We start from the raw sequence: 26,524 nt of genomic DNA, 5'->3' as shown, positions 1-26,524 counted from the left end.
GGCGCTGCACTTTATGCGCTCCTCTTGGTCCTCATGAATGAGCTTGACCCGCATAAAGTGATGCACGGAGAAATATGTCCATGTTTGGACAATGTGACTCGTCTCGTTTTCTGAATGTAGGCCTAAATGAAGTTTGTTGTAGCATTACCGTAAATATATACCGCTGTACGATATACCGCTGTACGCTATAACGCTGTACGATATATCTCTTATACACATCTAGATGTGTATAAGAGACAGATCAAGACTACCGTCAAGACCACCATCAACACTACCATCAAGACAACCATCAAGACCACCATCAAAACTACCATCAAGACTACCATCAAGACAACCATCAAGACTACCGTCAAGACCACCATCAAAACTAATATCAAGACTACAATCAAGNAGCAGTTAATTGATACTGTAGCAGTTAATTGATACTGTAGCAGTTAATTGATACTGTAGCAGTTAATTGATACTGTAGCAGTTAATTGATACTGTAGCAGTTAATTGATACTGTAGCAGTTAATTGATACTGTAGCAGTTAATTGATACTGTAGCAGTTAATTGATACTGTAGCAGTTAATTGATACTGTAGCAGTTAATTGATACTGTAGCAGTTAATTGATACTGTAGCAGTTAATTGATACTGTAGCAGTTAATTGATACTGTAGCAGTTAATTGATACTGTAGCAGTTAATTGATACTGTAGCAGTTAATTGATACTGTAGCAGTTAATTGATACTGTAGCAGTTAATTGATACTGTAGCAGTTAATTGATACTGTAGCAGTTAATTGATACTGTAGCAGTTAATTGATACTGTAGCAGTTAATTGATACTGTAGCAGTTAATTGATACTGTAGCAGTTAATTGATACTGTAGCAGTTAATTGATACTGTAGCAGTTAATTGATACTGTAGCAGTTAATTGATACTGTAGCAGTTAATTGATACTGTAGCAGTTAATTGATACTGTAGCAGTTAATTGATACTGTAGCAGTTAATTGATACTGTAGCAGTTAATTGATACTGTAGCAGTTAATTGATACTGTAGCAGTTAATTGATACTGTAGCAGTTAATTGATACTGTAGCAGTTAATTGATACTGTAGCAGTTAATTGATACTGTAGCAGTTAATTGATACTGTAGCAGTTAATTGATACTGTAGCAGTTAATTGATACTGTAGCAGTTAATTGATACTGTAGCAGTTAATTGATACTGTAGCAGTTAATTGATACTGTAGCAGTTAATTGATACTGTAGCAGTTAATTGATACTGTAGCAGTTAATTGATACTGTAGCAGTTAATTGATACTGTAGCAGTTAATTGATACTGTAGCAGTTAATTGATACTGTAGCAGTTAATTGATACTGTAGCAGTTAATTGATACTGTAGCAGTTAATTGATACTGTAGCAGTTAATTGATACTGTAGCAGTTAATTGATACTGTAGCAGTTAATTGATACTGTAGCAGTTAATTGATACTGTAGCAGTTAATTGATACTGTAGCAGTTAATTGATACTGTAGCAGTTAATTGATACTGTAGCAGTTAATTGATACTGTAGCAGTTAGTAAGTAATGAACATATCAGATTTGGAAGAGAATCTTCGAATGCCGACTCCCGTTACTACTGTCAATTGACAGAAGCTCTGCGCACAGTAACGACAGATACCGTCAATTGACAGAAGTAACGACGGACGTACAGTAACGACAGACGTCGGAGAATCGTACCATATCGTACGATTCGATGTCGGACGTTGAAAAATCGTTATTAAATCGCTTTCGTTATTCCCGGATATTGCATCATCATTAAACTTTACTGCTGAACGTGCAGCTTCTGGTAGGAATACCATTATGAGGTCAGAAATTTACTGCATGCCAATGATATCTCTACGAGATTATTCATTATGATCGTAAATAATACCTTCCCAAGCTATGTATATAAAAAATTCTATCAAATTAAAAATAAAGGTTCACGTACAGTTATTTTCCGCAAAATAAAATAAAATGTAAGGTTGTGAGAAAAATTTTGTCAAAATTTTGTCTATGTGGCATAGAGTGGAGCAGATTTACAGACGTAAAAATTTTTTTGTACAGTAAACAAAATTTATAGTACAATAACTTAACGTTTAGAATAAAAAAGACGAAGTTGAACGCTAACATTTGTGCCCGATAGTTGTTTGAGTGCAGAGCTTGTTGACCTAAATAGCGCGTGTGGTGACCTCGACGCGTGTGTGTGTGTGGTGACCTCGACGCGTGTGTGTGTGTGGTGACCTCGACGCGTGTGTGTGGTGACCTCGACGCGTGTGTGTGGTGACCTCGACGCGTGTGTGTGGTGACCTCGACGTGTGTGTGTGGTGACCTCGACGCGTGTGTGTGGTGACCTCGACGTGTGTGTGTGGTGACCTCGACACGTGTGTGTGTGGTGACCTCGACGCGTGTGTGTGGTGACCTCGACGCGTAATCATTTTTTAAATAATAAAATAAAATCCTCGACCCAACAATGGAACTGAGTATAGAAATAAAAAGTTTATGTGAAAACTAATTAAATAACAAAGCACATGCAACACATATTGATTTCGATATTTACCTAATATTCCAAATCAAATTGAAAAATTATTAGATAATCCTGAGTTATTACATGATATGAATCTCCAAACTGTATGAAATTTGCCAGTTATTGGGAATCTTTTAATCATCGTTAGTATTCTATTTGTAATAAATCCTTCAATTGCGGTTGATGTTCAAATAATAATATATCTTACAATTTTTTTAAATTTATTATTATATTCAATACTCTAATTGTATTTATTATCGAAATTTTAGTAATTTTCTTCACGCGCCAACATTTCTTCTCGCTTCGAATCACCGACATGTGGAACAGCCTCCCCGATGACATCGTTGGAGCTCCAAGTATGAACGCGTTCAAGAACAGACTAGATAAAGCTATGGAAAAATATATGTTCAGATTTGAAATGCCTANAGCCTCAGTTATCGACGTCTGCGTGGGGACCTCATTGAAGTATACAAGTATACTCATGGTCTATACAAGGTCCCTGAAGGGTTACTAGAATTTGAAACAAGAACCAACACCAGGGGCCACGGCTATAAGCTAAAAAAATTGCGCTGCAACTTCTCCACGCGACAAAATTTCTTCTCGCTTCGAATCACCGACATGTGGAACAGCCTCCCCGATGACATCGTTGGAGCTCCAAGTATGAACGCGTTCAAGAACAGACTAGATAAAGCTATGACTATGATATATAAAGCACACTATATTGCATGTGTGCATACAAGACTGAAAAGTAGTTGAGGCAGCCTCAGCCCCAACACCCTCAACTCCCCTCATCGGCTTCCCCTCATCCCACTGGTCCCAATATTCAATATAATATATTCCCAATATATATAATAGTCCCAATTCCAATATAGAAAATTCCCCTTCCATTGAACCCCAACACTGTCATCAGATCTTGACACTCCTCCTGACACTCCCCCTCTACCACTCCCCCTCTACCACTTCCCTTCTACCACTTCCCCTCTACTACTCCCTCTCTACCACTCCCTCTCTACCCTGTCTCTTATACACATCTAGATGTGTATAAGAGACAGGAGTGGAGCAGATTTACAGACGTAAAAATTTTTTTGTACAGTAAACAAAATTTATAGTACAATAACTTAACGTTTAGAATAAAAAAGACGAAGTTGAACGCTAACATTTGTGCCCGATAGTNACTCCCCTTCTTCCCCAACCCTCCTCCCCTTCTTCCCCAACCCTCCTCCCCTTCTTCCCCAACCCTCCTCTTCTTCCCCAACCCTCCTCCCCTTCCAGCTGCAACCCCTCTTATCCTTTAGCAGCAACCCCTTCCTTCGTTCATCCCCTCAGAAGTCGTGAACTACAAAGCTTGTTTATTAAAATTGAAAACAAAACATTCCAATAACATACGTAAGCAATTGACGAGAAGCTCAGAAACAAAAAAAAATATTCAAAATTAAAAAGGTGTTTGCATCGAAAGAAAAGCTCGATATAAGTTAGAATTTTATTTAAACAATACCCGAATAACTTCTCCGATCCAGTGCCAAGCTAAAAAAATCATGTTTTTTTTAAAAGAAATCTCAAAATCTCTTTTACCAAAATCGAAAAGCAAAAATAAATAAATAAATATAACTTACCTCGATTTATATTGGGTGAAAGCGAGAAAATGTGAGGTGATATAATCCGAACTAGTTACAGTCACTAGGAACCACCTACTGCAACTAGCAGCCACTAGTATCACGGTACACTCAACTATATTCACTTTCACAGTCGCGTGCTATAATAATCTTGTATATCATCAGTATAGCTGACACACCGGGGACTATACCAGAATATATCACTCAAGACCGGGCTATATTCACACTCAAAAGAGAACGTGGGTCAAAATCTCTAATAAGATGGAGGAAATAAGTCAATATATCTGCCACTTATATTTGTTTTGTGTGATAAATAAGTCAGAAATATAATTGCTGGGTTACTGTTATTGATTAAAAACTTGACGTCCGTTATTTGTATGAGATTAAATCTCAGAGAGAGAAAATCTGTAATAAATATAAATTGTTATCAATATTGATTTGGGATATTGTGTAAGATGCCATTATTTTGGATCACAAAATTGCCTATCGTATCATTTCAACATTAAGGTTGAAATGATACGATGAAGATAACGTACTTAATAAATATTTACCCATAATAACGAAGAATAAATGTAATGATATCGAACGTGAAGTGAAAGCAATTATTTAAGCAGAAGGTAGAAAGAAGTGGTTTCAAAATAGCAATGTGGTAATATGGGGTATATTATAGAAATGCGGTATATAATAGAAATGTGTTATAGAATAGACATGCGGTATAGAATAGAAATGCGGTATAGAATAGAAGTGCGGTATAGAATAGAAATATGTTATAGAATAGAAATGCGGTATATAATAGAAATGTGTTATAGAATAGAAATGCGGTATATAATAGAAATGTTGTATAGCATAGAAATGCGGTAAAATGAGACTGAGAAAGATATTAAAATGATGAAGGAACAAAAATGGAATGAGGAGAATGAATGGCAACATTTGATCATTCATTATTATTAAAATTTTCTTTGTTATTGAAGTTCGGACATCTTAATAATGTCTGGAACTCTAAATGTTTTCTATCTAAAGGCACATATAGACTAACTCTATTTAAATGTATAAAAAAGTGTCCACGAAGTAAACACCGAGAAGATAAGTTCTATTGATGCGTATATCTCTTGACACTTTTGATGTGCACAAATGACACTTTTGATGTGCACTATTGACACTTTTGATGTGCACAGATGACACTTTTGATGTGCACAATTGACACTTTTGATGTGCACAAATGACACTTTTGATGTGCACAAATGACACTTTTGATGTGCACAAATGACACTTTTGATGTGCATAATGGACACTTTTGATGCGCAAAAATGACACTTTTGATGTGCACAATTGACACTTTTGATGTGCACAAATGACACTTTTGATGTGCACAATGGACACTTTTGATGTACACAAATGACACTTTTGATGTGCATAATGGACACTTTTGATGCGCAAAAATGACACTTTTGATGTGCACAATTGACACTTTTGATGTGCACAAATGACACTTTTGATGTGCACAATGGACACTTTTGATGTACACAAATGACACTTTTGATGTGCATAATGGACACTTTTGATGCGCAAAAATGACACTTTTGATGTGCACAATTGACACTTTTGATGTGCACAAATGACACTTTTGATGTGCACAATGGACACTTTTGATGTACACAAATGACACTTTTGATGTGCATAATGGACACTTTTGATGCGCAAAAATGACACTTTTGATGTGCACAATTGACACTTTTGATGTGCACAAATGACACTTTTGATGTGCACAATGGACACTTTTGATGTACACAAATGACACTTTTGATGTGCATAATGGACACTTTTGATGCGCAAAAATGACACTTTTGATGTGCACAATTGACACTTTTGATGTGCACAAATGACACTTTTGATGTGCACAATGGACACTTTTGATGTACACAAATGACACTTTTGATGTGCATAATGGACACTTTTGATGCGCAAAAATGACACTTTTGATGTGCACAATTGACACTTTTGATGTGCACAAATGACACTTTTGATGTGCACAATGGACACTTTTGATGTACACAAATGACACTTTTGATGTGCATAATGGACACTTTTGATGCGCAAAAATGACACTTTTGATGTGCACAATTGACACTTTTGATGTGCACAAATGACACTTTTGATGTGCACAATGGACACTTTTGATGTACACAAATGACACTTTTGATGTGCATAATGGACACTTTTGATGCGCAAAAATGACACTTTGGATGTGCACAAATGACACTTTTGATGTGCACAATGGACACTTTTGATGTGCACAAATGACACTTTTGATGTGCACAATGGACACTTTTGATGCGCAAAAATGACACTTTGGATGTGCACAAATGACACTTTTGATGTGCACAATGGACACTTTTGATGTGCACAAATGACACTTTTGATGTGCACAATGGACACTTTTGATGCGCAAAAATGACACTTTTGATGTGCACAATTGACACTTTTGATGTGCACAATGGACACTTTTTATGTGCACAAATGTCACTTTTGATGTGCACTAATGACACTTTTGATGCGCACAAATGTCACTTTTGATGTGCACAAATGTCACTTTTGATGTGCATAATTGACAATTTTGATGTGCACAAATGACACTTTTGATGTGTACCACACACCAACAATACACTTTCTCCAGCCCGGAGCTGAAGATACATTTACTTCACTGATACTCGAGTAGCAAGTGTCATTGTATTAATTAAACATAAATATGCATACAGAGAACACCTACTACTTTCAACGAGACACTTGCTACTGTTCCCAGTACACTTGCTACTGTTCCCAGTACACTTGCTGCTGTTCCCAGTACACTTGTTGCTGTTCCCAGTACACTTGCTGCTGTTCCCAGTACACTTATTGCTGTTCCCAGTACACTTGCTGTTGTTCCCAGTACACTTGCTGCTGTTCCCAGTACACTTGCTGCTGTTCCCAGTACACTTGTTGCTGTTCTTACTACACTTGCTACTGACACTTTCAACTGACACACTAAATGAAATATTCAATCAAGTTTATTCATCGAGATAACATCGTTCGTTCAAATGTTAGTTCGATTAGAAGTTTTAAATACATATGAGTGTTCGTACCACCTGTGAGTGTAATTTATTGAATGAGAGTTAACGCGCACTCATTTAAGTGTTCTCGTATCTCATTTGAGTGTTCACACTCTATCTGTATGAACAACACACACTATCTGTATGAACACTACACTCAAATGTAGATACTATACGAAATATTTTACACCATCACCCGGGAGTTAACTCAATTCAAGTGTAAACACAACACGTTTGTGTTGACACTACACGCCACACACGTCACACGTGTGTGTGGCGGCCGCAGCGCCACTCACACACAACCTCACTCGCCAACGCGCACAGCGCGAGTGACCGCCACACGGACTGCCGGCACCCCCCCTCCCTGGCACCTTCCCTCCCCAGCCCTCCCCTTTCCTGACACCACCTCCCTGGCTCCCGTCTCTTATACACATCTAGATGTGTATAAGAGACAGACTTGCTACTGTTCCCAGTACACTTNGCTGTACACTCCAACACTCTAGGATTGCTGTACACTCCAACACTCTAGGATTGCTGTACACTCCAACACTCTAGGATTGCTGTACACTCCAACACTCTAGGATTGCTGTACACTCCAACACTCTAGGATTGCTGTACACTCCAACACTCTAGGATTGCTGTACACTCCAACACTCTAGGATTGCTGTACACTCCAACACTCTAGGATTGCTGTACACTCCAACACTCTAGGATTGCTGTACACTCCAACACTCTAGGATTGCTGTACACTCCAACACTCTAGGATTGCTGTACACTCCAACACTCTAGGATTGCTGTACACTCCAACACTCTAGGATTGCTGTACACTCCAACACTCTAGGATTGCTGTACACTCCAACACTCTAGGATTGCTGTACACTCCAACACTCTAGGATTGCTGTACACTCCAACACTCTAGGATTGCTGTACACTCCAATACTCTAGGATTGCTGTACACTCCAACACTCTAGGATTGCTGTACACTCTAATACTCTAGGATTGCTGTACACTCTAGGATTGCTGTACACTCTAGGATTGCTGTACACTCTAGGGTTGCTGTACACTCTAGGATTGCTGTACACTCTAGGATTGCTATTCACTCTAGGATTGCTGCACGCTCTAGGATTGTTGTACACTCTAGGATTGCTGCACGCTCTAGGATTGTTGTACACTCTAGGATTGCTGCACGCTCTAGGATTGCTGTACACTCTATGATTGCTATACACTCTAGGACTGCTGTACACTCTAGGATTGCTGTTCACTTTAGGATTGCTGTTCACTCTATCACTCTAGGATTGCTCTAGAAGCGGCCTCCTCCACGTGACCTCTAACGTCACTATGTAGGTCAGTGTTACACTTCCGTCTAGAGGGTAACCCGTCTGATCCTGTACACCAGACATGGTCAGACAGACGGCAATTTTGTTCAACCTGTCAACTTTTTAATATTTAACTTTTAAAATTTTATTTGAATTTTTTATTTGAATTCCTACTGAAATTGTGGAAGCCATTGGCACCGCTTCGGGACGGCACCTAACTGGACATGACTCTAATAGGATCTGAAACTTTACCGGCGAAAAATGCATCTAGTCTTGACGGTCTTTCATTGACAGTGTTATTCTTATGAATGAACGAAGAATTGATCGAGAATGCGTCGATTATCATGAATGGCTGGAAGACAGATGGTTGCCACGTTGTAGTGACAATAATACGCTTCTACTCGTGCAGCAGCGTGCAGAACTCATGCAGCTTTAGCAGTGCGCAGCAGCAGCAGCATGCAGCAGTGCACAGCAGCGGGAGCAGTACACAGCAGCAGCAGCTGCAGCATGCAGTAGCAGTGCACAGCAGCAGCAGCAGCTCCTGCAGCAGCAGCAGTGCACAGCTCCTGCAGCAGCAGCAGCAGCAGCAGCAGCTGCAGCTCCTGCAGCAGCAGCAGCAGCAGCAGCAGCTGCAGGAGCTGCAGCTGCAGCATGCAGTAGCAGTGCACAGCAGCAGCAGCAGCAGCTGCAGCAGCGTGCAGCAGCAGCATTGCACAGCAGCAGTGCACAGCAGCAGCAGCGTGCAGCAGCAGCAGCAGCAGCAGCAGCTGCAGCATGCAGCAGCTCTCGCTCTGCAAGGCCAAGGCCAAACAACAGCCTCGCTTGTGCTGCTCTTGTTGTCGCTGTTGTTCTTTTTGCTGTTGTTAGCTTTGATGTAATTGTGAGTTTTGATGCTGCTGTTGATGCTGCTGCTGTTGATGCTTCTGTTGTTTCTGTTGCTCTCACTGTTGTTTGTTTTTGTTTGCTTTTGTTCTGCGTTGTTTTGCTGCTGTTTTACTGTTGCTTGCTGTTGTTTTCTGTCGTTTGTTTTCACCGCATTCCAATCGCCCTTTTCACACCACAACCTCACCAGCTCTTATTTATTCTCATTAAACTTTCTATTGAACGAATTCTGTTTGATTTATCATATATCTTATTTCGTATCCATCTAACTTGTTCAACATGATAACTTGTTCAACATGATAACTTGTTCAACATGATAACTTGTTCAACTTGATAACTTGTTCGACATGATAACTTGTTCAACATGATAACTTGATCAACATGATAACTTGTTCAACATNTCTTACGTACAACTTCAACAACTCTTACGTACAACTTCAACAACTTTACGTACAACTTCAACAAGTCTTACGTACAACTTACGACAGTCGTAAGTGTCGTCGAGTGTCCCGACACGCAGCGAGGCGCGCAGTGAAAGTGTCCACACGCACACACATGAGGGACACGCACACGCGTGTACGGCAGGCACACGCATACACGACTGAGACACACGCACACGCGTGTACGCCGGGCACACGCACACGGCTGCAGCCTAACCTTGTCCTACTTACACCCCGGACCGTGTACGTGTGTCATGTGCGTGCCGCATGTGCGTGAACACCCGCATCCTCTTTCTCTCTCTTCACTCTTATGTTTTCTTTTCTCATTCTAAATCCATCTACTTTCTTTCTACTTTCATTCTACCATCTTTTCGTCAAATTTTTATTTTCTATTTCTTCAAGTTTTTATTTTCTCTTCTCCCCTCTCCCTTCTTTCCTTCTCTTCCCCGCTTTTTTTTATCCCTCTTCCTTTCGTCTCCTCATTATTCTTACTTATTATTACTCCCCATTCCCCACTCCTCCCTCTCACCTCTCACCCCCCCCCCCCCCTCTCATTGCCACTCACACTCACTGCGTGGGCAGTGCGTGGCACGCACGCTCCCTGCGAATGCGTGCACGACACGCATTATTGCGTGGGGAATTTCAACGCAGCGCCTGTCGCTATCACGGAGACACATGTCCTCACAAGACACATGTCCTCACAAGACACATGTCCTCACAAGACACATGTCCTCACAAGACACATGTCCTCACAAGACACATGTCCTCACAAGACACATGTCCTCACAAGAAATATGTCCTCACAAGACACATGTCCTCACAAGACACATGTCCTCACAAGACACATGTCCTCACAAGATAGATGTCCTCACAAGACACATGTCCTCACAAGATACATGTCCTCACAAGACACATGTCCACACAAGACACATGTCCTCACAAGACACATGCCCTCACAAGACACATGTCCTCACAAGACACATGTCCACACAAGACACATGTCCTCACAAGACACATGTACTCACTAGACACATGTCCTCACAAGACACATGTCCTCACAAGACACATGTCCTCACTAGACACATGTACTCACTAGACACATGTCCTAACAAGACACATGTCCTCACAAGACACATGTCCTCACAAGACACATGTCCTCACAAGACACATGTCCTCACAAGACACATGTCCTCACAAGACACATGTCCTCGCAAGACAGATGTCCTCACAAGACACATGTCCTCGCAAGACACATGTTCTCACAAGACACATGTCCTCACAAGACACATGTCCTCACACGACACATGTCCTCACAAGACACATGTCCTCACAAGACACATGACCTCGCAAGACACATGTCCTCACAAGACACATGCCCTCACATGACTCATGTCCTCACAAGACACATGTCCTCACAAGACGCATGTCCTCACAAGACACATGTCCTTACAAGACACATGTCCTCACAAGACTCATGTACTCACAAGACACATGTCCTCACATGACTCATGTCCTCACAAGACACATGTCCTCACAAGACGCATGTCCTCACAAGACACATGTCCTCACAAGACACATGTCCTCACAAGAAATATGTCCTCACAAGACACATGCCCTCACAAGACACATGTCCTCACAAGACACTTGTCCTCACAAGATAGACGTCCTCACAAGACACATGTCCTCACAAGACACATGTCCTCACAAGATAGATGTCCTCACAAGATAGATGTCCTCACAAGACACATGCCCTCACAAGACACATGTCCTCACAAGACACTTGTCCTCACAAAATAGATGTCCTCACAAGACACATGTCCTCACAAGACACATGTCCTCACAAGATAGATGTCCTCACAAGACACATGTCCACACAAGACACATGTCCTCTCAAGACACATGTCCTCACAAGATAGATGTCCTCACAAGACACATGTCCTCACAAGACACATGTCCTCACAAGANTTCGCCTCCTTCTCTTCCCCTTCGCCTCCTTCTCTTCCCCTTCGCCTCCTTCTCTTCCCCTTCGCCTCCTTCTCTTCCCCTTCGCCTGCAATGGTGATGACGTGTAGGCAATAACAGGCAATGATAATCACGCATATATGTTACTAAATATATAGAATTGCAATGAAGGGTATTTAAATATAGCAAGTGATTGTGGATAACAGTATATGCTTATATATTGAAGTAAATTATATGTTTTTCAGTAAATGATTGTTGATTTTAGTAATCATCGGTAGTTTTTTGATGCTTATGATTAAATTAAATATTAAATTTAATGAATGCTAATAGAAAATAAGATGGTGGTGGTAGATGTGATGACTTGTACAGCTCGTGGTAGATGTGATGACTTGTACAGCTCGTGGTAGATGTGGTGACTTGTACAGCTCGTGGTAGATGTGATGACTTGTACAGCTCGTGGTAGATGTGATGACTTGTACAGCTCGTGGTAGATGTGATGACTTGTACAGCTCGTGGTAGATGTGATGACTTGTACAGCTCGTGGTAGATGTGATGACTTGTACAGCTCGTGGTAGATGTGATGACTTGTACAGCTCGTGGTAGATGTGATGACTTGTACAGCTCGTGGTAGATGTGATGACTTGTACAGCTCGTGGTAGATGTGATGACTTGTACAGCTCGTGGTAGATGTGATGACTTGTACAGCTCGTGGTAGATGTGATGACTTGTACAGCTCGTGGTAGATGTGATGACTTGTACAGCTCGTGGTAGATGTGATGACTTGTACAGCTCGTGGTAGATGTGATGACTTGTACAGCTCGTGGTAGATGTGATGACTTGTACAGCTCGTGGTAGATGTGATGACTTGTACAGCTCGTGGTAGATGTGATGACTTGTACAGCTCGTGGTAGATGTGATGACTTGTACAGCTCGTGGTAGATGTGATGACTTGTACAGCTCGTGGTAGATGTGATGACTTGTACAGCTCGTGGTAGATGTGATGACTTGTACAGCTCGTGGTAGATGTGATGACTTGTACAGCTCGTGGTAGATGTGATGACTTGTACAGCTCGTGGTAGATGTGATGACTTGTACAGCTCGTGGTAGATGTGATGACTTGTACAGCTCGTGGTAGATGTGATGACTTGTACAGCTCGTGGTAGATGTGATGACTTGTACAGCTCGTGGTAGATGTGATGACTTGTACAGCTCGTGGTAGATGTGATGACTTGTACAGCTCGTGGTAGATGTGATGACTTGTACAGCTCGTGGTAGATGTGATGACTTGTACAGCTCGTGGTAGATGTGATGACTTGTACAGCTCGTGGTAGATGTGATGACTTGTACAGCTCGTGGTAGATGTGATGACTTGTACAGCTCGTGGTAGATGTGATGACTTGTACAGCTCGTGGTAGATGTGATGACTTGTACAGCTCGTGGTAGATGTGATGACTTGTACAGCTCGTGGTAGATGTGATGACTTGTACAGCTCGTGGTAGATGTGATGACTTGTACAGCTCGTGGTAGATGTGATGACTTGTACAGCTCGTGGTAGATGTGATGACTTGTACAGCTCGTGGTAGATGTGATGACTTGTACAGCTCGTGGTAGATGTNACTGCACCCATGTACGCACTGCACCCATGTACGCACTGCACCCATGTACGCACTGCACCCATGTACGCACTGCGTATGCATGCGTACAGCGCATATTCTACGCCGTAAATGAATGCGTACATTGACGCTTTCCTGCGCCTGAACGTAAACGGCGATGCGCGTGAAAGTGACGCACGCGACACGCGTATGCGCGCGTTACGCTACACGCGCGCGCGCCGCGCACGCGACGACGAAAACAATGAGACGCGCGCACTGCGCACAGACGTACAGACCCTGCGCATGTTTAATGCGCACGGCGCACAGACGTACAGATCCTGCGCATGTTTGATGCGCACAGCGCACAGACTCTACACCACACCTGCTACACCACACTCACTACACCACACCTGCTACACCACACCTGCTACACCACACCTGCTACACCACACCTGCTACACCACACCTGCTACACCACACATAATACATACCTCATTTTCACCACAACCTTCACTTTCATCGCACCTCTCACTTTCACCACACCCACTTCACCACATCTCCCTTTCTTTCACTCCCTCACACCCGGCGCACGCTCGAGCGTACGTTCACTTTCATCCACGCTGATCGTCACGTAACTTTTACTTTCAGCGGCGAACGAACGCGCGTGCGTCGTCCATTCGTGCGTGTATTCGTGCGTGTGATGAGTACGATTTAACCGCACGGCTTTTTGTCGCATCGAAAAAACGTATTTTTTCCGTGCTATCGATTTGGAAACGCAGTCGCACTTTTTATTTTGGTTTTAGCGCTCTAAAAAAATGCGGTGGTGGTGCAAATTCGTTAACTTCAATGGAAACTTTCTAGCGTGTTGAATTTAAATTCGAAATTGTGTAACAAATAAGAGAGATAACAAATTAACATTTAGATTGACATTAACTAACTGATATGAACTGTGGTTGTTAACTAGGAGAAGAAATTCCAAAATATAGGTGATAAAATTCGGATGTAGATTAATAACTAGTTTTATTGATAATACTGATGAATAAAGTTTATAAGTATTTTTGTATTACACATACTTTTTCTGGGAAATGATAGTTATTCATTCATGTTCAGTCTGTAGAAGTATAACATTTTGCTTGTTGTAACGGATATGATGTGTATTGTTTTAATGACGTTTATTCAAAACTTACTTCGTATACCAAGAATTTTAATTGCTTTTTCGAACAAAATTAAAACTTGATAATTAATTTCGTAAGCGTTTTTGCTTCGCTTAAATAAATATTTCCATTATTATCAAAGTTTGTAGCATTTTATGTATATTACAGTTATTTTTTAGCTCCTGAATTATATTGTTCATCTCCATTAGCATCGATAAAAAAACATTCATACGTGAATATTAGTTTAGTTCTTCTATTTTAACCCATTTTGTTCGCGCGGGAAAAAATATCATAGTTTATCCGAAAGTTTATTTGTCAGAAAACGAATTCCGTCAAAAACTCTACGGACAAACGCTACCATGTTACGATTCACTCTCGCTTAGAAGTACCCGACATTAGAAAGTAACAATAAAGAACATGTGCAGCAAAAACAGAAAGGGTGTAATAGATAAAATGTGTACAAAGAAACAAATGATCATTAAATAAATATTCTATTTACCCTGGCGATATTCTCACCTCATTTGCAAATCAACATCTTGCAGGTCATTCCTGTATGTTAATTAATGTTAATTGTTACTTATATTTATGCGTTATTATTAATATGTATTTTAATATATTAATACGTAATATTATTCTTGCCTGGACGTGGCCATTACCGTGCCGAACCAGAAGTCAGTTGACCAGATAATTTAAATGTCATCTATACCTAAACTTCCCGTCAATGATAGTGCAAAAATAATATATCAATTTTATATCATTCTTATCTGAAATACCAATCATTTTATCAGAAAAAATCTTAATACTCACTTGGGCAGCTCCGAGCACCATGCGATGTACCCTGAAATGTTACAATGTACATCATGATCATCATTACATAAATTCATTGTTACCATTCATTATTGCTATTCATTATTATCATTTATTGTTATCGTTATTACAAAATGGCGGATGTTATATAAACATTGTTACTCGTCCTTTTAAGGTTTTCTGCTATTGAAATATTTAAATTCTCTTCTATAACTCAAAATAATAGTTTTAATCTTTGATTGATGAAGGTGAACCAATAAAAATTAAAGTTTATTCATATATCTAGACGATTAATTTTTCACGTGAACGCTTTACACAACACACTCAATTTTCTTACATGAACGCTAGAGTTCTATATTTTGAAGAACTGGGTGACGATGCCGACGATGGTGGTGGGTGATGGTGATGGTGGCGACGATGGTGATGATGTGGGTGATGAGTGTGGTGAAGTAGTAATTAAGAATGAAGTTTATTGAGGCGGCAACCGCAGATCACGTACAGAAGTAGCAGGCAGCGGCACGTAGCACGCTGCTGGTCTTGTAGCTTTCAGTATAACTTATCTATAGCTTCTATTTTTTTTATCTCTATTTCCTATTTTATCTGTATCTTACATCTAATATTTATCTTCTAGTTTATCTTTATCTTATAGTTTATGTTTATCTATTAGCTTATCTTTATCTTATATTCTATCTCTATCTTCTATTTTTTTATCTTCTATCTTATCTTTATTTTCTATCTTATCCATACTTTCTATTTTATCTTTATCTTCTATCATATCATTACCTTCAAATTTATCTTTATCTTTTATTTTATCTTTACCTTCCTGCTTATCTCTATTTTCTATCTTATCTTCATCTTCTATCTTATCTCTCCTGCATTTGGCAAATGTTAGCTCCAGGTTTATTTCTCTTAATCATCACATAATTCAATTCGAATTTTCCGATGCTTCAAAATTGATGCCAACTTTTTAATAGTTCAGACCAAACTTCCAATTTATTAACTGTAAACTATACACTTCAATTTTTTTATTCACCTTTGGCTAAAGTTAGAAATTTGCAATAAACTCAATTCTAATTCCCCGTTCTGGGTAATCTGCGTAAAATTAAAGTTCTAATTTTGTTATTGGAGCTGTTAGCGTTTTTGTCGTGAAAAGATGCAATGGAATTTATTTTGTGTAGTAAGGCTGCATTATTAAGTTATTAAGCAATATAATATTAATATTATTAATAATATTAATTAATAATAGTATTAATAATATTAATATTATATTATTGCATTATTAAGCAATTCTGCATCCGTACTTCATTATCGGGCTAACACCACATCCCTAGTTTATTAGATAGTTAAAGTTGCATCATCAATTCATTAATTAACCTAAGACTGTGTATTGTACAAGAACTAGCCAACCCTTGACTATTGTTTATTTTAGAGCCAAAACTACATCACTAATAATTTGTTAGTTATTGCTACTTATGTTGATGACGACAGACCGCTGGACAGTTGATTCAATTAAAAAGTCCTTATTTAATACAAATAACATGACGACTCAATTTGATGAAAAAAGGTTATTCTTCTGAGGCAGGAAGAATATATGTTAAAGAATTGTATGGATGGTCGGAAAATCAATTAGTTTTGCATGCAATATGTCTTCAAGTTCTGCGATCACCGTACGACCAAAGACTAGAAAAAAGTGACTTTTAGTTTCTACAAACTCAGTTAAAATTCTTAGCCGGTATATCGGCGGCCGGCAGCTGTGCGACGATAATACGACGATTATTTTTTACTGGTAGCCTTGGCTGGGCTCTAATTAGTAACGCTTGTCCGTCACAAGCTTTATAAAAAATCATGAAAAAGCAGAAATTATTCGACTGATGCGACAGCCATGACAAAATCTGCTCAACTTCACAGGCGTGAAATGCAGAGAAGTGAACGAAACGCAAGTCAAACGCACCGGTAAATTTGCTAGAAAGTTGTAGGTTTGAGATTAGGTTGAAACGTTCGAAAAAAGGTATGAGTGAGTGGCATGAGCGATACACTGCAGTGGAAATTGACAGAATCGTATAGGTGTTTGTTTTTAATTAAATGTGGAATGAATCAATACGCTTATGATAATTAAATTTGAAGATGACGCTTTGAATTTACGTCCTAATAGGGTGAGGTAGAATGACGTAGAATAGTGATAGTATAGCGTCTTTATCAGTATAACAATTGCCGAGGGTAAAAATTGTATTGATATGAAAACGTCCGTGAATAAATGAAATTGAACATTGAGTATCACGTGAGTGAGTGTAATATAAGTTTCAATTTTTCTAGCTTGGTACGTGTACTTATGATTGTACTCTATATACTTATTCCACAACTTAAGTAAAAAGTACGTGTATAGTAAAAAATTTCGGTATAGTTATACCGTGATTTCTATGTGAGTATATTAGGATTTGAAATACATATTAGTTGTGTGTGATTATTTCACGTGTTTCCCGATCGGGTAGAAAACTTTTCTATCAGACCAATCAGACTTCTAACGTACCATCATGACGTCAATAACGGCATTATACGTCGGAGGCAGGGCCATGAGTTTTTCATGGAGATCTCTCAAGCAAAACGAATTAAATAAGATAATGATGGTTATCAGGTCGCTAATTAATGATGATGATTAGGTCTCTTAATGATGGTGATTAGCCCGCTATCTGCAGCACGCTACGCGTCATTTGGTACTGCACGATGACAGCGCCGCTAAACCTGCTTGTTACGGTGGACGTAAACTGAGGTTACGGTGGACGTAAACTGAGGTTACGGTGTATCCAAGATACCAAAACCTCACAAGCCCCGTAACCGTATCACTTGGTATCCAAGATACCGTTCAAGTCAATAACGCAAGGGGCAAAAAAAAAACCTTCGCGCTGCCAGCAGCGGAGATGGTGTAGATTATATCCTTTTATTATTGCGATAAAAAAAATACACTGTGCATTACCTTTATAATTTAAAGGGAAAAAAATTTAGAGCAGCTCGGCGTTAAACGCTGCGTAGCACACAAACGATCACTTGGCTCTCTTGTGAATATAATGAGATAAAAACAAGGGGAACAAGATTTTAACTTGGCTTAATTAATGCCCTTTGAATTATCTTCGAGAAAAATGTATTTTTTTGTGAAAAAGCATAATAATCAGTAATTGACAAAGTCATGAGTTAGAGATGTACAAATTAGTTAGTGTCTTAGTCAAAATTTAATTGATCTTGAAATCATGTAGATTAACACACTCACACAAAGGCTCTCATAACACACTCACACAAAGGCTCTCATAACACACTCACACAAAGGCTCTCATAACACACTCAAGCGGCGGTAACCCCAAGCGGCGGTAACCCCAAGCGGCGGTAACCCCAAGCGGCGGTAACCCCAAGCCGCGCTCGCATGCAAATCAGCTGGCGACCCACCACCCCGACCCTGCCAACGCTGCGCCCCCGCAACACCTTATTAATTAAACTGAAAACCCTTGTAAATATTCCATGTATATAATTGTTAAAGTCCGTATCAGGCCGCAAAAAAAATTATTTTTCGTCCTAAAATTATAGAAAGCTCAATTAAACCTCAAAAAGTATTATTTTTATGGCAATCTAAAATCATGAAATGCGCTATTAGGTTTCGAAAATATATCGTTCTATATAGTTTTATTATTTATTAACTTTTTTATTTAAGTGGCTATCGCTAATCCTTTTTATGCATAGCATAAGTATTAAATGCCTATAGCAAGCAGCAAATATAATTATCAGACTGCCAATTAGATTAAATAGTTTGCTGAAGGTTTTCCTTTTGTTGAATAGTGTACATCAATTGTCTGTAGGAATTGTTCATTAAATACGTCAGATGTTTTATAAAGATATGAAAAGTATAGACGGTTCAGATGTGTAGTTTGTTATAAGGATATGAGAAGTTAACACTAGAGGCTAATAGCAGATTGAATATGAAAAAATGAATGCGCAACATACAAAATGAATACGCAAAATGATAGATACAATTTACCCGGTAGCGAATGTGCACAAAAGTCTAACAAGAAGCTTCAACAATTAGTTATTGCAATGCCTCTAATTCACGTTACGATAACAACCAATTGTTATCAGGACCCCAGTGGTCGAAGTCAAACAACCAAGTGGTCGAAGTCAAACAACCAAGGGATCAAAGTCAAACAACTGGGTCAAATTTTTACCCAGTTTTGGCCCGAAAAAAGGACGTATCAGGGCTACACGCAGCAAGTATGTCACTATTTGGACAATATTTCCCATACACTTTTCTGGGTGCTGATTCTACTTCGTGGCACTCGAACTCTGAAGTTTCACGTTAACAAAAATGATACGACCGAAGGGGGTAACATATAAATATTAGCGCTGGGTAGGGGTAACAAATAACAAACAAAGGGGTAACATATGAAGGTTAGCGCTGGGTAGAGGTAACAAATAACAAATAAAGGGGTAACATATGAAGGTTAGCGCAGGGTAGAGGTAACAAATAACAAACAAGGGGGTAACATATCAATATTAGCGCTGGGTAGCGGTAACAAATAACAAACAAGGGGGTAATATATAAATGTTAGCGCTGGGTAGAGGTAACAAATAACAAACAAAGGGGTAACATATAAAGGTTAGCGCTGGTTAGGGGTAACAAATAACAAATAAATGGGTAACAAATAAATGTTAGCGCTGGGTAGAGGTAACAAATAACAAACAAAAGGGTAACATATAAAGGTTAGCGCTGGGTAGAGGTAACCAATAACAAACAAAGGGGTAACATATAAATATTAGCGCTGGGTGGAGGTAACAAATAACAAACAAAGGGGTAACATATAAAGGTTAGCGCTGGGTAGGGGTAACAAATAACAAACAAAGGGGTAACATATAAAGGTTAGCGCTGGGTAGAGGTAACAAATAACAAACAAAGGAGTAACATATAATGCTTAGCTCTGAAAAGAGGTTAATAGTGTAAAGCACGCAACAGAAAAACGGTAAATAAAAACTTTCAAGCGGTGAAAGGTAGCGACAGACAAACGTTAATCGAGTAAACCACACAACAACCAAAAAGTTGAAAAAACTTTTGACAGATGATTGTCAGCGTGAAAAATGGTTAGTAAATGACGCAACAGCAAAATGAAGGTTAGTGATAACGATCACACGTTTATGGTAATGAATAAATGTTAATGATACAGATCAAAGGTTAATGACAACAAACAAAAGTTGTACCACAGCAACCAAAAGACCATCGCCAGAAGCTCTCCTCGATCTTGACGAATTGCGCGACGTTAGCGACTGGCGACCGCACGGCTATTTTGGTGAAAACCGGCGCTGTTTACGCCAATAATGTTACTCAGACGGTTAGAGCTGCGTGTAGTGCTGCTCAGACGGTTAGAGCTGCGTGTAGTGCTGCTCAGACGGTTAGAGCTGCGTGTAGTGCTGCTCAGACGGTTAAAGCTGCGTGTAGTGCTGCTCAGGCGGTTAAAGCTGCGTGTAGTGCTGCTCAGACGGTTATAGCGCGGCTTAAACTATTCTACAGAGTGCGTTAAAAATATCGTTAAGAAAAAGTGCATTATATCGATTTGGGTTATTTCTATTTTCAATAAACTAGATATGCCGAAATGCTGGGACAGCGGTGGGATGAATTTACATGCCATGGGCCTATTTCTTCAACGCCGACACTTCTATTCTATTCTAATTGTATCGAAAATCAGTAACTAAATTCTTTGAATGCGGGATCATCTAACGTGACATACGTGAGTTATCTACGTGCGTGACATGCATACGTTATCTTCGTGCGTGACATCATGACATGCATGCGTTATCTTCGTGCGTGACATACGTGCGTTATCTACGTGCGTGACATGCATGCGTTATCTTCGTGCGTGACATCATGACTTGCATGCGTTATCTTCGTGCGTGATATACGTGCGTTATCTACGTGCGTGACATGCATGCGTGTTGTATACGTGCGTGACATGCATGCGTGTTGTATACGTGCGTGACATGCATGCGCGTTGTATACGTGCGTGACATGCATGCGTGTTGTATACGTGCGTGACATGCATGCGTGTTGTATACGTGCATGCAGCATCGCCGCTCGAGTCTGGCGACCTCCCGCGACGCTTGTTGACTTTGGCGACATCTTGAGCTGGTGACGAAAATGTGGCGACAATGTGGCGACCATGTGGCGACCATATTGTGACCATGTGGTGACCATGTTTCAACCATGTGGCCCGTATGACGTTGAAGTGATAATGAATTTAAAATGTTTATGCCTCGACCATGTTGCTGCCATGTGGTAAACATGTGTTGAACATATAGCACTCGTCTTGCTATTCGCAACGTTAATCACGGCGTTATTAACGACGTTACCCACGACGTTGCCGACGGCGTTACCCACGGCGTTACCCACGAAGTTACCCACGGCGTTGCCGACGGCGTTACCCACGACGTTACCCACGAAGTTACCCACGGCGTTACCCACGGCGTTACCGACGACGTTACCCACGGCGTTACCCACGGCGTTACCGACGGCGTTACCCACGACGTTAGCCACGACGTTACCCACGGCGTTACCCACGGCGTTACCGACGGCGTTACCCACGACGTTAGCCACGGCGTTACCCACTACGTTACCGAAGACGTTACCGATGTCACTTACGCTGGCAAGAAGTTGTACTCACATCTCAGAGACACCGCTCAGCTGCTCGGTAGTATCGCTACATTGCTTGCTTTTGAAGGCTCAACATTCTTAATGTTGCGTTTAATGTCCTTTAGTAAGGCGCTTTTGATGGCTCAACATTCTCAATGTTGCGTTTAATGTCCTTTGTAAGGTGCTTTTGATGGCTCAACATTCTCAATGTTGCGTTTAATGTCCTTTAGTAAGGCGCTTTTGATGGCTCAACATTCTCAATGTTGCGTTTAATGTCCTTTAGTAAGGCGCTTTTGATGGCTCAACATTCTTTATGTTGCGTTTAGTGTCCTTTAGTAGGGCGCTTTTGATGGCTCAACATTCTTTATGTTGCGTTTAGTGTCCTTTAGTAGGCTGCTTTTGATGGCTCAACATTCTTAATGTTGCGTTTAATGTCCTTTAGTAGGGCGCTTTTGATGGCTCAACATTCTTTATGTTTAGTTATGCGGCCTAACGCAGTACTTATTTTAGGTCATTGAATCTTATTTTATCCGATCGCACCAATCGCGGCCACGGGCTGTAACGTAGCGCCAGCGCTGGCTGAGGCATTACCGTAATATGGAATATATCTTTATTTCATATCTATTTTTCGTAGTAAACTGCTTTGTACTAATTAGCATAGCATGTTTATACTCTAACTTCTCTACACCTTGTCTCTATACTCTATAACATCCCAAGATAGCAGGAGGGCGCTAGGTAGCAGGAGGGCGCTAGGTAGCAGGAGGGCGCCATATAGGTAGCAGGAGGGCGCTAGGTAGCAGGTGGGCGCTAGGTAGCAGGAGGGCGCCATATAGGTAGCAGGTGGGCGCTAGGTAGCAGGTGGGCGCTAGGTAGCAGGTGGGCGCTAGGTAGCAGGTGGGCGCTAGGTAGCAGGTGGGCGCTAGGTAGCAGGTGGGCGCTAGGTAGCAGGAGGGCGCTAGGTAGCAGGTGGGCGCCATATAGAAGATTATGTGCCGTCAGAGACGCTGATTTGCCGCCCATTGCCGTCCACATTTTAAGGTGACACTAAAACCTTAACGGCCGCGGCGCGTTAACGGGGCTTAAGTCAAGTACCGATCGCTGTAAACTTACTATTAATACTTTAATTAGTGATACTTGTTAGTGATACTTGCAACATTCATGTGTCTTCATGTTAGTGGACATTAAACTGGCAGCATTCATGTATCTCACTTTGGAATTTCGACCGTGAATGATCTGTTGTTTTTATTATTAAAGTGTATTTTTGATTTTGAGGATTTCGGTATAGCTTTTGTTGAACATCGCCTATTTTTCAACAATCAACGCCAACCTTTCAACAATCAACGGCAACTTTTCAACATTAAACGCCATTTTTTTTAACAATCAGGGTCTATTTTTCAACAATCAACGCCAATTTTTCAGCAATCAACACCCGTTTTCAACAGTGAAATTTATTTTTTGTCTTGAATTTAGTTTTTAGCTTGATATTTGCCTTTTCCGCAAATTCAGTCGTTTACCTTTATATAAATTTTTTGCCTTAAATGCAGTTTTTCGCCTTTCATTCAATTTTTTACCAAAATTTATTGTTTCACTTGACATACTCGCTTATATTAAATTTAATCTTTTAACCAAAATTAATTATTTGGCTTGACAATCTCGCTTTTATTTTTTGCCTCAAAATTAACTCCTAACCCTGACTTGTTAAGGAATAAATTAAGAGGAGGCCTTGAGATGGCCGACCATGACGCGGCCGTGGTAGTAAATGAGGCGTGATCACTGGCAGCATTGGCGCAGAACGCATCGCTAGACGTAAAAACGTTTTATCGATCGCTTAGCGCATTTTTACGACAAGACGCCATTTGCCGCGTCGTACACCAACCGAGACTAGAGCGAGACGTCGTTGAAATATCCCTAAATTATTCGAATATTGGATCATGAATACGTTTCTTATATTATTTTACATTAAAATTTAATTAAAGAATTTTAAAAGGACTGCAGATGTTTAAAATGATTTAAATTAATTTCATCACCTTGTTTTATAATTTTTTGCTGCTGTAAATTATCTCACATCTTCATTTAATTTTATTTAGAACGAACTGTTGCCATGTTGTAGAAAAAAGCGGAGCACCTGTTGCACAGAAAACGGTGCACCTGTTGCAAGGGAAACTGTGGCTTTCTTGTGTAAAAACAGCACAGCTGTTGCACAAAAAAACTGAATTCTTGCACAAAAAACGGCTGCATTCGTGAAAAAAAAGCTTCATTCTTGCACCAGAAACGGCTGCATTTTTGCACAAAAACGACTGAATTCTTGCACAAAAACGGCAACATTCTTGCCCAAAAAAAGACAGCATTCTTGCACATAAACGGCACTTCTGTTGCACCAAAACGATTGCCTTCTTGTACGAAACGGCATAACTGTTGCATAAGAAACCCTAGCTTTCTTGCGCAAAAATAGCACACCTGTTGAACGAAAAAACTAATACTTTTATTTGCTAAGAAGCACATATGTTGCACAGAAAACGACTGCCTCCATGCACATAATACGTTTCACCTGTTGCACCAAAAGAACTGCTTTATTGCACAATGAAGGCCTCTTGCACTAAAATAACTGCTTTATTGCGAAATAAAGTCACACCTGTGGCACAAAAAACTGCTGCTTTCTTACACAATAATGAATGCTTCAGTGCACATAAGACGAAATACTTGTTAGACCGAAGCATCTGCTTTCTTGCACAATTAAAAATACAGCTGTTGCACAGAACGGCTGCCTTCTTGCACAATTTAAGACACAGCTAGTGCAGAGAACGTCTGCCTTCTTGCACAATTGAGAACACAGCTGTTGCACAAAAAAGCTGCCTTCTTGCACAATTAAAGACACAACTGTTGCACTGAACGGCTGCCGTCTTGCACAATTAAGAACACACCTGTTGCACAGAACGGCTGCCTTCTTACACAATTAAGAACACACCTGTTGCACAGAACGGCTGCCTTCTTGCACAATTAAGAACACACCTGTTGCACAATAAGGCTGCCGTCTTGCACAATTAAGAACACACCTGTTGCACAATAAGGCTGCCGTCTTGCACAATTAAGAACACACCTGTTGCACAAAAAGCTGCCTACTTGCACAATTAAGAACACACCAGTTGCACAAAAGACGTGTTACGAAGCCCAGGTTTGGTCGTTAGCTGCACCGTAAAGTGAGCGAGTGTAGCGAGGGCGGCGTGTCGCCAGATCGATTTTAAGATAAAAAGTCAAGGAATTATGATCTCTTAGAGTGCTGTCTAGATCCTGCTAAATGGTCCTAGATAAACAATAGTAAAGTGCTCTCTAGAACCTGCTAAATGGTCCTAGATAAACAATAGTAAAGTGCTCTCTAGAACCTGCAAAATAGCCCTAGATAAACAAAAGTAAAGTGCTCTCTAAAACCTGCTAAATGGTCCTATAGATAAACAATAGTAAAGTACTCTCTAGAACCTGCAAAATGGCCCTAGATAAACAATAGTAAAGTGCTCTCTAGAACCTGCAAAATCGTCCTAGATAAACAATAGTAAAGTGCTCTCTAAAACCTGCTAAATGGTCCTATAGATAAACAATAGCAAAGTGCTCTCTAGATCCTGCAAAATGGTCCTAGATAAACAATAGTAAAGTGCTCTCTAGAACCTGCAAAATAGCCCTAGATAAACAAAAGTAAAGTGCTCTCTAGAACTTGCAAAATAGCCCTAGATAAACCATAGAAAAGTGCTCTCTAGAACCTCAAATATGGTCCTAGATAAACAATAGTAAAGTGCCACAGTGTGGGTTCTGATCTAATGTTCTAGTTCTCGTAACTAGAATCTTGTTCTTGAATACTAAAATAGAATGACATATATAGAACTTTCTTTAGCCCTGACTGCATATTGTATTTGTCAACTAGTAATTCGATGTGTAAACTAAAATTAACACAATTCTAGAATTCTTGATCAGCTCTAGAATAGTTGATACTATTGGTTAACTTCGTTCAAATATCCTCCCGGTAACTAATGATATTTCCGTGGAATTTGAATAAATTTCGATTATATTAAGATTTTTAGAGAAATATTCTACCCACTGCAATATTTTCTCTTCTGTATTAATTTGTATGATTTAATTTATATTATACATATGTATGCGTTGAATACATTGTATGTATGATCAACTCGTGTATATGTACGTTCATCAATATCTATTGATTGATATTTGAACTTCGATCGCTGATATCAATATCAGTGTTTCAATACATATTTTTTAGCTAATATTTATCATCAATATTCAAATATTTACAATACGATTTTTCAATATCAAAAGCTGTTGCGAGCATTCATCTTCGTAGACATAATGATACGATGATATACCTGGCAGTTAAGTGATAATGATATTCCTGCGTTATACGATGATATATCGAGCTGTAAAATTTCGGGGTTAGCTAATGATTTATTAAATGCTATTAAAGCT

General features: G+C 39.9%; 1 protein-coding gene across 1 annotated transcript in view; it reads right to left on the bottom strand.

Moving 5' to 3' along the window:
* Positions 1–4,529, bottom strand: part of LOC108667445 (ecdysone-induced protein 74EF) — a gene marked incomplete at its 3' end in the record, with an annotated part of 107,420 nt that extends 102,891 nt beyond the window's left edge. Inside the window, 1 exon segment of the mRNA XM_047885427.1 lies at positions 4,158–4,529.
* Positions 4,530–26,524: the final 21,995 nt, after the last annotated feature.

This window comes from Hyalella azteca, unplaced genomic scaffold (assembly GCF_000764305.2).
Source record: "Hyalella azteca isolate HAZT.00-mixed unplaced genomic scaffold, Hazt_2.0.2 contig17884, whole genome shotgun sequence".
Taxonomy (NCBI): domain Eukaryota; kingdom Metazoa; phylum Arthropoda; class Malacostraca; order Amphipoda; family Hyalellidae; genus Hyalella; species Hyalella azteca.
The sequence above is the reverse complement of the archived record's forward strand: the minus strand, read 5'-3'. Positions and strand labels throughout refer to the sequence as shown.